This window comes from Triticum aestivum, chromosome 7D (genome assembly GCF_018294505.1).
Source record: "Triticum aestivum cultivar Chinese Spring chromosome 7D, IWGSC CS RefSeq v2.1, whole genome shotgun sequence".
Classification (NCBI taxonomy): Eukaryota; Viridiplantae; Streptophyta; class Magnoliopsida; order Poales; family Poaceae; genus Triticum; species Triticum aestivum.
Genome location: NC_057814.1, coordinates 42,786,075 through 42,791,042, shown reverse-complemented (window position 1 = coordinate 42,791,042; position 4,968 = coordinate 42,786,075). Strand labels below are relative to the sequence as shown.

The 4,968-nt window shown below is 46.1% G+C and overlaps 1 pseudogene; it reads left to right on the top strand.

The window, feature by feature from the left end:
* Nucleotides 1–3,162: 3,162 nt before the first annotated feature.
* LOC123170727 (BUD13 homolog) lies at nt 3,163–4,500 on the top strand (annotated as a pseudogene).
* Nucleotides 4,501–4,968: the final 468 nt, after the last annotated feature.

Sequence of the window (4,968 nt, the reverse complement as noted above, 5' to 3'; positions counted from 1 at the left end):
ACAACACTGTCAAGCCATAATTCCGCACATTATTACTGTTGACAGTACATTGGCACTAGCATGCTCTATATATAGCACGCCTTTCTTGGTAAAATACACGACACAAACAGGTCTCATATTAGGCCTGCTTGTCCAAAGGATTCCACTTCACCACCTAGTAGCGTGTAAAAACGGTTACTTACCCTAATTGTCACAAGTTTCCCTTAGTCTCTCCCACCCCCTTTTTTCCATCAACGCACCCTCTCAACACCTTTTTCCATTCTCTTCCTATCCACTTTTTCTATGCAGCTGATTCGCAAGGGTAGATCTCACAACCGTTTGCAAGGATGAAAAGTCACATCTTGGGATAGATTACCCGGTGAAAAAGCAGAAAAAAACTCAAGGAAATATATCCGAGTCAAAAGAGGGTGTTTGCTTTAATATAAACTTGTCTTTCAAAATTATGCCGAAGCCTTTAGTTCAGCCGCGAAGACACACATGAAGTGAGCACCAACACGTCCCCCGTCCACATCGATACTTGTTTGTATGAATCCTACATAATCTGACTGAAATTACACATGCTCACGTGTATGCGAGCACTAGGACTTGGACACCTACACAAACTCACTGAGCACAACGATTTGGACTCCTACACAAATTCACGCTAGCTAGTGGAAAATTCATTTCGCACAGATTCATTTGGTGCGGGTTTCGATTCTTTGTTGACAATGAAACAACTAATCCATTTGGACCACATGTGTGTACTAGTTTGACGAGCCATCTGGACCGTCCATAGGCTCATCAAGATCCCTCTCACCCCTCCCAACCGATCCCACAGCTCGGACAGTCCCGTCACGTCCACCCCAGTAGTGCTCGCTGTAGCTGAACCCTAGCCGCCAGCGACCGCTCCCCCTCCCCCCTCCGTAGCTAAACCAAGCAGTTGCCTCTGTCCGCTTCCATATCAGGGCCACGGTGTCTATGAGTCCTTGTTTGTTCAAGGGGTATTTCCGGCCCCAACGGGGGTGGGGATTCCAAGGGATTTGGTGAATCCCCCTCTTCCACCCAATCCCATCAAATCCTCTTGGCCCCCCCCCCCCCCCCGCTCTATCCACTATCTTCTTTGTATAGAAGTGTTGTTTGGTAGGCAGGGTTTGCATATTGATAAAAGATGGTGCCAAACATGCAAAAATCCAATCTTTAAAAGCAAAACAACATCATAGCATAAAAAACTTGCTACGAGTAGAATTGACACACAAAACTAATCATGTTGCTACAGAACTGTAGCAGCACTGTGATGATCGTCAAGCTCATCATCGTGGGAGCACTTTATCCTTGCCGAGGAGACAATATCGTCCACCACAAGGTAGCAGACAAAGCCTCTATCTTGCTTGCAATTCAGGCACTATCTGTCGGGGAGCTCGGCAAGGCATGTGCCATGAGCTAAATGTCCGCCATTTCACTGCACAAAGTCAAGATCATATCAATAGGTTAGTATTAATGCTGCCTTTCTCAAGTGAATGGAGAAAAGAATCGTCCGAGTATTTTCCTAGAAGACAGGAGGCGGCTACTTATCAAATCTTAATGGAGGATGCAACCTGAAAAAATAAACTAACTAGGGGGGATCCACCAAAATAATCAGTATGACCTTTATAAACCAGAAAACACATACAACCACAATATGAAGGATCACCCAATAGCAGCAACAGAATCGTATGAGAACTACAATCTTATCGGTAAACAGTTAGAAATCTCCACAATAAGGTAGTAGTAATGTGTGTTCCTAACAACAAGTGCTGACAAAATCCCAAAAAAGTTTACAAAACCATGACAAACTGCTGAAAAAAGATGACCAGAAGACTGAATCTTCATGTCTTGTCCAACAAAGTAATACATGCCAACTTGGAATAGGATAAAAAACCAGAAACAAAATGTCTAAGATCTTACCCGTGAACTGATTAAGATTCAGGCAAATGAAAACTCAGAACAGGCATGTAAGATGACACAAAATCATTCAGACTAGAAACAAACGTCCACCTAATCAATCGACTGACAGACAGGCTATACAAGGTATAAAGAATGTTTATAAGCACGATTCATCCAGCCAAACATGTGCAATTGAACGAGCATCTGATCCTAGGTATAAACATAAATGAATGCAAATAAAAATGAATATACACCAAGCTTGGGCTAATATATTTATTCTAAGCTTGGCAGAATATTGCCAATACAATATCTACAGATTTTTGATGCTGCTGCTACAGCCTAGGGTCGGCTAGCTCTCGATACTTTAGTGTCCACATACTAGCTAACCTATCTATCATCGCTACAATCAATTTGCTTGCTTCAGAATTCCAATTTTAAAAACCGATAAACACCCAAAAAACGCTGCTCATGGTTGCTACTAGATAACTCATCACAAGTCTATCGAATTTCATACCAATAGTTTCTTTGCATGTTATATATGCAACAATCATCCAGGTATATCTGGAACTCAGATCATCTTCAAAAGAAACATGCCCCCATACAAAAAAGTTCAATGTGTTGTAGGATGGTGGAGCACCGGAATCGGATTATTTGATGCAACTGAACTTAAATATGCCAACCTACGTTCTAGTACTGCAGTTCGCTCAATGAATTACCACATACTAATATACATGGATGCTGATACTAAATAAAATTATACACAGATGCACCAACGTCTTCATCATTCACAACAATAGTATGTCCACACCCCCAAAAATTTACGAAGCCAACAGACCAGTAGTGCCAGAAGCAACTCGTGCTACTATAAGATAGAGCATCTAAACTAGCACTTCTGAGAGAACATGATGGATTCTCATTTAGAAAATAATCATACTCTTGAGGTCTCAATTCAAGGGCGCAACCATGTATAGCATTCTAACATTTTGAAGAAGCTATATGCAGAGTTGCAGACTGATAGAAAGATACAAACTATGAAAATACTCAGATCAGGAGATGCTACGGTGGAGATGGGGCGTCTAGGAGGACGGCGACTCAAGCAAGCTCGGAGAATACGGGCCATATGGAGCTAGGGGTAGGAGATGGCGCGCTTGGCAAACTCGTTGGGGAGGACGGGGTGAACGGAGGTCTGGACCATGGTGGGTGAAGGTGAGAAACCCTAGGTGAGGGGAATATAGGGGAAGGGGCGGAGGAGACGTACCTATGGCGAGAAGGACCGGCTTCTCAGCCGGAGAAGGGACACATGCATCATGGAGGCGCCGGCTGCGTGCGGCCTCCTCCCATCCTCTTTTTCTGTTCGTCTCCTCTTTTCCCCTTCATTCCACAAGGTCCCCGTCGGGGCTTATAAAAACCACCCAAATCAGGGGGGATTTCAGGGATCACAGGGAGTGCCCTCTTCCAAACCCCGACTACCAAATGATTACTCAAGGATTCACGAGGATTCTAAGCCTCGCGAGGATAATCCGATGTAAACCTCCCCAAACCCCTTCAATCAAACGAGGCTTGAAGGACTAACTGAAACGGTACCAGTCAGACCCCGCCGCTACCGTCGACTAGAAGAAGAACAAGAACCCCAAGCCGTCCTCCAAGGGGTGCTAATCGTCGGCGTGGACCGTGTGTGGCAGAAGTCTGATTCGTGAGGATTTTGCCAGATTTGCGGTGAGGTTTGTCTAGAATCGGGCATGTGGTGGATTGTCGCACGGGATGAGAAGCCCCAGGTGGACGAGGACATCGAGGAGAAGCGGATGCGCGCATGGACATACAACTCCATCGCTGGCAACGATAGCGGTTGGACCACTCTACTTGTCCTGGAGCCTACACGCAGTGATTCGCTCCGCCGCGGAGGAATGACACCCCATGTCGTCGGAGAGGGAAGGCGGCTCCGGGAGAAAGGAGGATCTCTCTCCCCCGCGGCGAAGACAGTGGCACGACACGCCATCTCCTAAGCGTGTAGGTGCTGCAGGGAGTGACATTTCACCGCCGAGGCAGAGGAAAAGACGGCATGACACACACTCATCGGAGGGCAAGGGTACATGAGATGAAGGTGATCTATCACCACCACTGAAGTCTAGGTAGCAATACGATCCCTCTCCTCCAAGGAGATGAGCTCGCCATGATTTCCAGGAATCCCAGGACATCTCGCCACCATGGAGGCGTGTGAGGCATGACTCGGAGGAGCCTTAGAACCACCGAACCGCTCGGAGGCGCATCAGGCATGACTCGGAGGACCCCTAAGACATCTCTCCCCCATGAAGACGGAAGCGTCAGGACTTGGCACAGCTGAACGACGAGTCACTTGCGAGATGAAAAATTTGGGACAGAACTGGGGCGGGGGTGGGGGTGTATATCTCTCCACCAAGGAAGGGTTGGAAGTCTGCATGAGATGATTTATCTCCACCTCGTAAGGAGAGGGACACTTCTCCTCCAAGGAAGGTTAGAAAGGAAGGAGCTCTGAAAGACACAAGGAGGGTCGGGTTGCTGTCAGCAGAGGAAGTTAAAGAGGACATTAGAAAGGTTGAGGAGGATGAGAAGCTCAAGTGAGTGATACTTCACGTCCTGGAATGCACATGCTTATTCCTTTTGCTAAGATTTGTGATATGATGTAGTATGATATTTGTGGTATGGTGTTAACGAGGGTGGATTAGAGTTCGTGGTGCACATAACTAGGGTTTGGTCAACCACAAATGGCAAACACAAAGCACACGGTATGAATAAAGCACATCCAATGGCCACTATGTTGGTTAAGAATTGGTTGATTATCAGCCGACTGAGCTTTAGACATACCCATGCTGGCCTCCGGTACGACTTTCTTCTTTCAAGACAACTTGTTTCTCTTTGACAATTTCTGTACGGGTATCCGACACCAGCCTGATGTGATCTCGCACTGAAGAGTTGGTCAATTATTCCCCTCTTGCTCTAAAGTTAGCTAGCAGAGGAACCAAACTAGTGATTGATTTTCTAGATTTTGGTGCCACTGAATAGTGAGTCTTTTCTTGGTGTCTTTGGTAC